Genomic DNA, 11562 nt, shown 5'->3' with positions numbered 1-11562 from the left:
CTAGCAACAGGAAAGCACTTGATTAAAGAAAAAATGGTTCAATGTGAATATGTTTTTCTTAACTTCCTTAGCAATAATCACTATTCATTTGGTTATTAAGAAAATATATAAGGGGCGCCGGGGTGGCTCAGTCAGTTAAGCGGCCGACTTCACCCCAGGTCATGATCTCATAGTTCGTGAGTTCAAGCCCCACATTGGGCTCTGTGCTGACAGCTCAGAGCCTGGAGCCTGCTTCGGATTCTGCGTCTCCCTCTCTCTCTGCCCCTCTCCTGCTTGCACTCTGTGTGTGTGTGTCTCTCAAAGATAAATAAACATCAAAAAAACTTTAAAAAAAAAAAGAAAATATATAAAATACATATTTTAAAGAAGATAAGAATGATTTTAGTACTAATAAATAAAATACTTAACTTCTCTGTTAAGGACTAGAAAGAATATTTACCTTGAAACATTGTTTATATAATTATATATCATGAAACAATGGCTAGCGGGAAAATTAATGATACTTTTTAAAAATTGAATAAATTGATATAATAGTTGATAGAAAGCTTTCTAAGAGGATGGAGGGATGGCTAAATGGGCAAGAGGCATTAAGGGGGACACTTGTTGGATGAGCACTGGGTGTTATATGTAGGGGATGAATCACTGGAATCTAGTCCTGAAATCATTATTGCACTGTATGCTAACTAACTGGGATGTATATTAAAAAAAGAGAGACAGAGAGAGAGAGCTTGCTAAGCTTTTAGGAAAGATGAAAGGTTAATTTTGTTGATGATGAACAGTTCAAGATTTGCTTCCCTTTGCAGTGGGAAAAAAATAAAGGAAAATTGACTCTGACAGTTTTCCTGAATCTTAAAGTTATTTGCTTAATTAATTCCTTGAAAACTGTAATGTGTGAGTATGTATGTTTATGTGCCTGTGTGCGTACTTGGCCAAATTAATGTGATAAAAGGAGAGGAAAACAGAGTACTTGATCCCAGAGAAGCCTTACCTTACTTTGATAACTCAAAATGGGGAAATAATGACAAAAATAAAAGTAGATGTGCACCTAGGATAATCTTGCATGTATTCAAGTAATAGTCAAAGAAATTGTGGCAGCTTTGAAAATCTGGCTGCAATTTCTTTGACACCCCTCCAATCGAGAAGGGTATATTTCCCATTAGCTGGCTTGTGATTCATTTACCAATAGAAGCAGCAGAAGTGATGCTGTGTGACTTCTGAAGCTAGGCCAGAGAGGTGATGTAGATTCAGGTTTTGGAACCCTGAGCCACCATGTAAGTTCCCTTGCTGCCATGCTGGGAGAAAATCCAGGTCACATAAGAGGCCACACATGTAGGTGATCAGCACCAGCTAAGATCTGACAGGCAGTGTCACCAGCCAGACATATGAGTGACTACCTCCAGGTAACTCTAGCATTTCTTTTCCTCCCCTCCCATAGAATCAATCCTAGCTGTCGAGTCTTCCCATCTAAGACCTCAAATATCTTGGAAGCAGAGGCATGTCTTATTCACTGTGCCCTGTTGAAATTCCTGATTCACAGAATTCATGAGCACAATAAAATGGTTGTTTTAGGTTGCTAAGTTATGGAGTAATTTGCTACATGGCAATAGTAAATAAAATAGAAGGGATCAAAGAGAGTAGATTAATTAGATTCCAGGGGAAGAAAACTGGGTTGAGAGATGACTGTTGAGTGGAAGCAAATCTCTTATTTGCTTATTTCTTATTCTTTCAAATTGTTATTAAAATATTTTTTTAACATTTATTCATTGTTGAGAGACAGAGAGACAGGGCATGAATGGAGGAGGGAGAGAGAGAGAGAGGGAGACACAGAATCCGAAGTAGGCTCCAGGCTCCGAGCCATGAGCACAGAGCCTGATGTGGGGCTCAAACTCATGAACCATGAGATCATGACCTGAGCCAAAGTTGGACGCTTAACCAACTGAACCACCCAGGCACCCCTAAAATTTTTTTAAATGTTTATTTATTTTTGAGAGAAAGAGAGAGACAGAGCATGAGTGGGGAAGGGGAAGAGAGAGAGGAAGACACGGAATCTGAAGCAGGCTCCAGGCTCTGAGCTGTCAGCACAGAGCCCTACACAGGGCTTGGGCTCACAAACCATGAAGTCATGACCTGAGCTGAATGAAGTCTGACGCTCAACTGACTGAGCCACCCAGGTGCCCCTAGTGGAAGCAAAATTTCTAAACACACCGATTAGCCATGAGCAAGGCTTCATGTGGCAGACCTTGATTCTCCTGATACCACCCTGGGAACTTTCCTTCATGTATATTACTTTAACAGCAACCAGAAGAATGCACAAGAATTAAAATACTAATGTTCTCTTTTTCTGACTAGTCTTTCTTGAGTTGTTCCAGCTTTAATGGAATGGTGCTGGGTCACGTGGTTCCCCTTTCTTAGAGCTGTTGGTGACATCTGAAACAGTGTTTTTAATACTGACAATGAAGTTATATTAAGAACATTAGTAAATGGAATCATATCAAACATTAGGAGGCTAAGTTCACACAAAATTTGTAGGACTCCACACTGTACAGCTCATTTACCCAATTTGCAAATAACGTCACTTAACTCATATAGGTGGGTAATTAAGATCATGGGCACACTCAGTCTGGGCTGTCACCCAGCATTTCCTGAGATGCCCAGCAAGCAGCAAATTGTAATTCAGAATTTTTTTTCAAGTGTGCTCAATTTTCTTTTAGTTTTATTTTAAATTTAAATAATCTCTATACCCAATGTGGGAATTCGAACTCACGATCCCAAGATCAAGAGTCATGTGCTCTTCTGACTGAGCCATACAGGTTCCCCAAGTTGATTCCCTTAGAACCATCATTTCCCTTTGCTGTTGCTCCTGACTCTGCTGTCTTTGTTTTGTTTGTTTGTTTGTTTGTTTTGTTTTCTTGGGTATTTTTTGGCTGTGAACATTTTTACCTCTTACTTCCATTGAAGATACAGATGGAGCAGTAGGCATCAACTCACTAAATTCTTCTCCATACAGCTTTCTGGGACTGTGGAGCTATGGGTACACAAACTATTTTGATGATGGAGGAGAGGACACTTGATCTTTTTGTAGACAGTTGCCAACTTGTTTATCCCTTTATTTTACTGCTTGTTCTCTGGAGAGGGGCTCTCTGTTTCCATTGTGGATTTTTTTTTTTTTTTGTGGACCCCTGTTTTCCAGAGCTCTCTTATTACATGCATGTATTGTACTGAGGGCAAATAAGAACTGAGGTAAGATAATATTTAGTCATAACTTAGATGTATTAACATTTAACTTTCTTTTTTTCCCCTCTCTATTTGAACCTATGTTGTTCATGAGTCCTTGTTTTCTCTAATAGTAAAAGACACTTGTAATAGAATCTATAAAAGAAAGTTTAAGCTGGGGTCCTAAAAGGAAGAATTCCAGATGGCATAGTGGATTGTGAGATCACAGAGTAGAATTTGTAAAATTTCAAGGGAAGTTTCTAAACCTTTCAGAATAGCCTTGGAAATGGGAAGAGGGGATTGATAGAGGATGTCTTTGAACAGAGCTCTGTTGTAAGCTTTCTCTATCTTGTTTTCCCTCATCTCAAACCTGGAGAGAAGAGTTTCTCAGAAATCTTGATATGTGTTTCATGCAGTTTTGGGGGAGGAGGGTGGCAGTGTGGACTGGTGTCTGACTTCTGACTGAAAAATGTAAAAGGCAGGAATGTAGACTATCCAGCTGATCCAAGGTGGGAGCAAAGGATGCATGTGTGTTTACTCCATCAGATACAGTCATTGGGAGAAAGAACAGACCTGGGGCTCTTTTAAATCTTGTCAAAGCCTGGACTGAGTGATAGGAACCCAAGGGAGAGAACGGACAGTGGAATGCTGAAGTTGGGCAGCTAGGCAAAGGAAAATGCATTTATTTACCAGGACTAGAAATGAAATTGAATATTCTCAGTGAGGATTTCTGAAAGGGCTCACAAAAGGTATTATAAGTTAGAGCCAGCTTTGGACATTTGTCAGATCAGAGGACAAGGACCATGGACAGTCTTGATCAAGTACTAACTTTCCTGTCCCCCTTCCCTGCTCCTCTTTCCCTTTTCTCCTCCTCCTGCTTTGACCCTTGAGGAGTCAGAAAACACATCTAGCAAGATAGCAAGATAGGGGTAGAAGCCTGTGTTGGGGAAATAGCATCATGTTCCATTCTTTGTGTCTACCTATAAAGACCCCAGTTCAAAGAGGGAAGAAGTTGAACTGTTAAATCAAATTAAATTGGTAATTACCTGAGGTTGCAAACTTTTATTTCCTGAATTGAGACTTTGTTTGTAACTTGATGTAACCATTTGGGCTTTTTATTGTGTAAGAATGACCAGAAAAATTCTGGCACTGCCTGAATTTCATCCAGGATGAAAGTAAAGAACCAAGGAGCACTCTTGTATGTGAACTCTCCTCCTTCCCCCAATCTAGGAAGGTCTTTAATCTTCCTTGTGGGGGCAAAATTCTGCCCTTACTTTCTAAATGGCACTGTTGCTATAAAACTCTAAAAAAAAAAAATTCTTTTGGGCTTTGGCTGATATCTTGCAAATCAAATCTTGTTGCAGTTCAGAACAAAACCATTGTTGTACCTTATCAAGCACTTGCCACTTAGTTCCCTTTGCTTTTTTTTTCCTAGAAAGACAAAATGTTTTATTTTAAAACATTGGAAAATCATTGAAAGACAAATGTCCATTATATAACTGTGAACGTTAAATCTTTGGAAACTGTAAATCCTCTAAAATGTTGTAAGTACTTCTAAAGAGCTAAATATTACAAATTATTCTACTGTATGTCTTCTCCAATATCAACAATACTTGATATGATGAAAAATATCAAGAAGACCCAACTAAATATTCCAAGTCACCATCTTAAGATTCAACATAATTACACAAGTGAAAGTTTTGTCCAAGGTGTTCCTGACATGGGAAGCTTCTGGATGAATTTCAGAAATCTTAACAAAAGTATCTTCCTTTTTCCTGTGAATGTTTGAGTACTATTATATTGTTGGTTAAAATCCACTACAGATATGGGTTCAAGGCCAGCCCAAGAGTCTTCAAGCACTGAAAGCTTGAAATAACTTTCCAAGTCATTAGACATTCTTTTTCTTCTACCACACCCTGATCCAAAGGGTGTAGTTGTCCTTGAAGAACCCTGGGGGTGGGTTTGCTGCTGCCCAGGGGAGTATCTGAATTGAGACCCTGGGGGGAGGTAGACTTGGAGTAGGAGCCAGAATAACCCCCAGGGAACTGAGACCAAAATTGCCCCTTTCTCCTTCCACCCCAGGAAGCTGCTGCCCTGTGGTGATTGACTGCTCCTGTAGACCCTAGACCTGGCCCATACCACCAGCAGCATGTGGCACAGAGTCCCCTACCATCACAAGAGGAGGACAGCTGTGGTCACCTCTGCTGAGTACCCTGGAAGCTGCTTCCCTTAATCCCCTTGCTTTTGCTTTGAAACAGTTGTGTTTCAAAGTTGTGTGAGCTGATGAAGCAAATCAGTTGGCCTCTTTCTTCAAGGCTACAGGTAGAGAGCTTCAGGGAAACTAGGAATTACTAAAGGTTATGAGACCAAAACTGCATTAGTTTAATATTTTAAAAATATGATCCTGCCCTGTGCCAGTATTAGGCAGGCCCATGGCTTATATTTCCACTGGTCTCCATTTGGCTTGTAATGTCAAGGAAGGGCATGACATTTGTAAGGTTGTCTCTGAGCTGTTCAGACAGGTGTGGGAATATCAATCAGCTGACTCCATTTCAGAACTTGTAGTGATGAGAGAGGAATTATTGTTTCCTTCACTTAATGGAGTTGTGAGACCTTGGGTGGTGAAGAAGAATGGAACAAAATAGAGTAGAGTAGAGTAGAATAGAATAGAATAGAATAGAATAGAATAGAAAACATAAAATCAAAACCCAAATGGTACTAGTGGAGATGCTGGAGGAAGACATTTATTGCCAATTGATATGGTATCTGAACTTGGAACATTGTACATAAGAGTCGGTCCTTATCTCAGTTATGGTTCCAGGAGCCCTTTTTAAAATTTTTTAAAATTTTTTTAATGTTTTATTTATTTCTAGGAGAGAGAGAGAGAGAGAGACAGCGTGAGCAGGGGAGGGTCAGAGAGGGAGGGAGTCACAGACTGAAACAGGCTCCAGGCTCTGAGCTGGCAGTCAGCACAGAGCCCGACTCGGGGCCCGAATCCACGAACCATGAGATCATGACCTAAGCGAAAGTCGGATGCTTAACCGACTAAGCCACCCAGGCACCCCGCCAGGAGCACTTTTTTATTCAGTTCTTCAGATCCAACTCTTGTGGTTAAAAAAAAAAAAAAATTAAGTGAAGTTTAGGTGCAGATAGAGCAATGTCTCAAACAGTTTTGGGCCATGCTCCTCAAGGAACATGGAACAAAATGGTTCAACCAGCATTCTGGAAATAACTATATGTACCATTAGACACATTAATAGTATTTAATACTATTGTTGAACGTGGAGTGACATTTTAATGGTACAAAACTGGGAAAGTCTTATCGGTCATGCTCCTTGAAAAATCTTTGATAACTTGTACCATTCTTTCAGACTGTTTACTTGGACTACAGTTATCTATCCATCACTTCCTTAATCTCAACTTGGTATAAATATAGATGTTGTAGGAACAATTTTGTGCTTCAGTGAAAAACTATGCACTATCCAAGAGACACCCTTCTATGTTATCTGATTCTGATTCTATGGGAGCTTTTTTATAGTTCTGCAAATTGTAGGTAACTGATAGCCATATAAAAAAAAATTCTTGTCTATAGACATGAAAATTCTGACCTATCTAGTAGAGATTCAATTGACTATCTTCCACTGCGGAAGAAGCTAGTTTTACCTTCATTTGTACATTCATTTCCCATTTCCTTACTCCATGTAAATTTGTGCTTTTTTGACTTCTGCTTTGATTGATTGTAAAACCTCCTCAGTTTCCTCTTTGAATTAAATAAAATATTTAGTACACATTCATCTTTGTATCTATGAAAGTCATGATTTTACCTTTTTTTTTTTAAATTATCTTTAAGCATGAATTGTCAAAATAATAGCATCTGGCAATCCATGTTGCTAATCAATGACATGATGCTGTGATTACTGTAGCAGAAGTTTGATACTGAACTATAAGTTTTTAATCAGAATTTGTTGGTCATTTGCCTTGGAAAATCAGTGGTTTGGTGATTATGTTGTGCAGCCTGTTATTTATGGGTAACAAGGCAAAGAATGTGCAGGCCTGGGGCAAGAGAATTCCTTTGTCTGCAAAACTACTATGGGATCAAGGCACCTAGGTGGCTCAGTTGGTTGAGCACTGACTCTTGATTTCAGCTCAGGTCATGATCTCATGGTTCCTGGGATTGAGCCTATGTCAAGCTCTGGGCTGATAGCACTGAGACTACTTGAATTTTCTCTGTCCCTCTCTCTCTTCCTTTCCCCTGCTCATTCTCTCTCTCTCTCTCTCTCTCAAAATAAATAAATAAACATGAAAAAAAAAACTATTATAGGATTCCCTCAGGCACTTCCTCTGCTCACTGTCCCATTACTGAAGCAGGAGACAATAGAAGCACAAAATAACCAAAATATCAACATCAAATTGCAACAGGCCAAGGCTACCTGTAACCTTCCTGTGTCCCGGAACATCCAGAATGAGTTCCCTTCTGGTAATATCAGTAAAGATCATCTCCTAGAGGCTTAGGAAAATGTAAAGACCAGACTCTATATTTAACTAGAAGACTTGTGATTTTTTTGATGGCAAATAAAAAAGAATCAGAGTGATTTCTTGGCATGAAAATCTTCTCTAAACACACAATATTATTATAGCAGCAAGTCATGAAAAAGACCTGATACGGGTTGACACCCATGACCTTGTCAACACTGATGGGAACTTGTGTGGAAACCAACTTTTGTCTTCTTTGAAGTCTGAAGTTTTGAGTAGATTCTAGCTGCTTTGCTAAGGCCCTGATGCTGATTAGTTCTGATCTCTATCCTTTAAGATTCTCTTAGCAATTTGGCTGTTGTACAAGAGTTGCGAGGGGCATGTTTTACTGGTCCTCACAAATAGGGTGGAGTACTTGGCTTTACAGTTTCTGACACAAAAGAAAACCAAATGGCAACCAAAGTGAAACACTGTCACTTATTGAAGTAAAAACAGTCTAAGAGTGTATGTTTTCTCTATCCAGCTGATCTCACCAAATCATTCTGCGTAACTCCACTTTTGATACTTGATATTTGGTCATTGCTCAGACAGGGAGGGAGAAAGTGCATGATCACTTTAAAATCTAATTAGAACAAAGATGTCATATGGGTCTGCTACATTTCTCTGGACACTTTTTTGGTGATGGGAACAGAGTTATTCCCATCTAACCTCAATAATAGCTGTTTAGATCATTGTTGCACAGTTGCCTCAGATGAAACACATTCACATTTCATTTTTGAATTTAGGAGTGGAAGCCATTTTGCAAAAGCCTTGTGCTTACTTTCTGCTACGGGTCTGAATTTCATTAAACTGTTTCCTAAATTTATATAATTGGGATCATAGCTAAAGCTTCAACTTTGGAGATAGCTTTGTTCATTAGAGCATGAGAAGTGCAAGATATTTCTTATAAATCAGGACTTTAAAGCTATAGTAAAGTGACCTGTCGTAAATGTGTGGCATGATTCCCATTCTGTAAGATCTGCAAGGCTCACTCTTGCAATATCATCGTTAATTTATGCTTTCTCTGTATCTTTTTAAAATGCCTATAAAATGTGCTTGTGGTGCTTTTTCCATTTCCCTGAACTTGGAGAATTAGGGTGAGCTCATTAAAATTTCATGTGGATTATTGCCCTCTATTGAGGCTTTCTATCAATGTCCCTGAATTTTAAAAAGCAAGTGTGTATGTGTTGGGGGGAGGGGGTACCATCCCATTCTGTTCCCCGTGTGTGTATAAAGATTAAAGGTTTTTGCTTTCTTGATACTCACAGATGTTTTGAATTCAAATGACCGTTCAGTCATTTAAAAGCCTAAATATCTGCTGGTTTTTTTCCTTAATGGTGAATCACAATTATTCACCCAAGGGCTGACTTGTTGGCTCATTAGGTAGAGCATGTGACTCTTGATCTCAGGGTCGTGAGTTCAAACTGCATGTTGAGCATAGAGATTACTTAAAAAAAAAACCCAAACGTATGCACAATTATCCATCCAAATGAAATATAACATTTTCCAAGGTAGTGAGAAATTTGTTAGTTCCTTAAGACATTATTTTAAGGAGATAATAAGGTGTTGTGTATGTTGCAGCTAAGGCAGGCTCAGATAGAAAAGCATGCTGGGACCTCAGGAACATGGGCTGGCATGAAACAGAAGGAAGCTGGACATACTTACAAGTGGAGGAAAATGCTTCTTTGGGCTCCAATATGTGCTCAATTCAGTAGGTAAGTCTATACGTGGAAAGCTGTTGTGTATGCCAACCCAGTGGGTGCTGGCAGGACCCCTGCAAAGCTATAATGCAGGGATAAATTAGGCAGGGGTAAGGCAGGGCATCCGGATGTGAAATATTTTATGAAGCACACATGATTTGGAGCCAGACTGAAGTGGTTATCCAGCATTTTCCCTTCTTAGCAGTGTGACTTTTACAAATTCCTTAACCTCTCTGAGTCTCGATTTCTGTAATCATAAAGTAAAGTAATAATTGCCACTGCACAGGTTGTTATAAGGATTGAAAATGCTGTATGTAAAATTACCAGCACAATAGTAGGCCCACAGTGTGACATCCATTCTTAATTGGTTAAGACAGCAGTCCTTGTAAAGGCTGAGAACTCCAAACAGTTGAGCCAAGGCAGCTGCTCAGTCTTCAGGACTGACAGGACTTGGTCAGGGGGAAGTCAGGTGGGAAATGCCATGACCTGGCTGTGGGGGATTCCCAGGCTCATTCCTAGCAAACCATACACCTTGTCTACAGGCTGGAAGGCCTGGGGCTGCTGATAAAGAATGGCTCAGAATAGGTCTAGGACAGAGACGAGCCCTTTGTAGTACTCAGAGGACAAAAGGGGGCATCAGAGAAGGCAGAAATGACAGTGCTTTTTGTTGACGAATGCCCATGGCTTATGGAGTAATCTATGGTCTTGTCTCTAAAGGGACCAGATCTTTCTTTCGGTCTGGGAAGATACTGAATTCTCAGGTGTATGTGTGTATGTGTGTGTCATTAGCAATGACTGTTATTCGTAGAATCCTTTCACTCACCTATATTATTGTTTATTATATACTGTCCTTGTAATAAGTATATTATCATTTCCATTTAATACATGAGGAAAATAAGGTATAGAGTGATCAAGTGATTTGTTCGTATCACAATTGGAACTAGAATCTAAGTTTCATTTCTTCTAGACTAGAGCTTTTCCTCTTATGTAGATTTAAAGATAAAATGTGTTGAAGGAATTTTTGGTAATAGGACATACTTTCCTTTGTGACTTGTGGGATTTTTTCAAAGCCATATAAGAAGAGTATATTGGTAATTGTACCCTTATCTATCTCTACATAGATTACAGATGGGACAAAATTTATGGGAAATTTCATGGCAGAATTAAAACTCCCAATCCCAGAGAAAACTTGCCCGAGAGCACACTTTCTGAGGTAGTTAGCAGCTCAGTAAAGAGAACAGGATGGTTCTGGATTTGTCTGTAGCTAGCTAGCTCTGTGGCTTTTGGCAAGTCTCCCAGACTTAAAAGTCTGGTGGACTGTGTCATTGTAGCTTCAGTGTCGCTAAGACACCTTTGAAAGCTTCTTTCACCTCTAAGTAATAATGATACTGTGCTCCCAGCACTGTGTTTTTTTTTTTTCNTATATTTATTCTTCCTATCCATGAGCATGGAATGTTTTTCCATTTCTTTGTGTCTTCTTCAATTTCCTTCATAAGTTTTCTATAGTTTTCATCATACAGATCTCTTGTATCCTTGGTTAGGTTTATTCCGAGGTATTTTATGGTTTTTTGCCCAGCACTGTGTTTTATGGATAGTATCATCTGTGGGTATAATCACCTTCCTCTGAGACTTAAAGAGATGAAGAGATTTGCCAACACTGCACCAGTCATAAATGGAGGAACAGTTTCCAGTGCACGAAAAGATTGGGATCCTTAAAGCCCTTGCTTGTTCCACAGCCAGATCACCAATCAGTTAGTTTCTCTCCTCTTCAGTGGTGAGAAGTCAGAGAACTGTTAGGGTAACACCTCCAGAATGGGGGGTACCCTCCCCAAGCATGTGCAAGATACTCCATTGTGAAATAGAAAAGAATGTCTCCACTTTGATTTATATTTAGTTCATACTTCAAACATTTTTATTTTGGGCATATTTTATAATGTGCATAAGAAGTCAATAGTGTGTCTATATGCATTATAAGTAGTTTATAAACATGGAGGTTTATAAGTTTATAGGATTTTTTTTTTCCTGAAAGGAAAAAAGTTTGGAGAGCCCTGGTTTTCAATCTAAGTTTAATCTTTGATTTAAAAAATGATTCTGAAAGTAAATAGGCCACTAAAATATCACATAACAGAAACCCACT

This window comes from Crocuta crocuta, unplaced genomic scaffold (assembly GCF_008692635.1).
Source record: "Crocuta crocuta isolate KB4526 unplaced genomic scaffold, BGI_CrCroc_1.0 scaffold219, whole genome shotgun sequence".
NCBI classification, from domain to species: domain Eukaryota; kingdom Metazoa; phylum Chordata; class Mammalia; order Carnivora; family Hyaenidae; genus Crocuta; species Crocuta crocuta.
The sequence above is the reverse complement of the archived record's forward strand: the minus strand, read 5'-3'. Positions refer to the sequence as shown.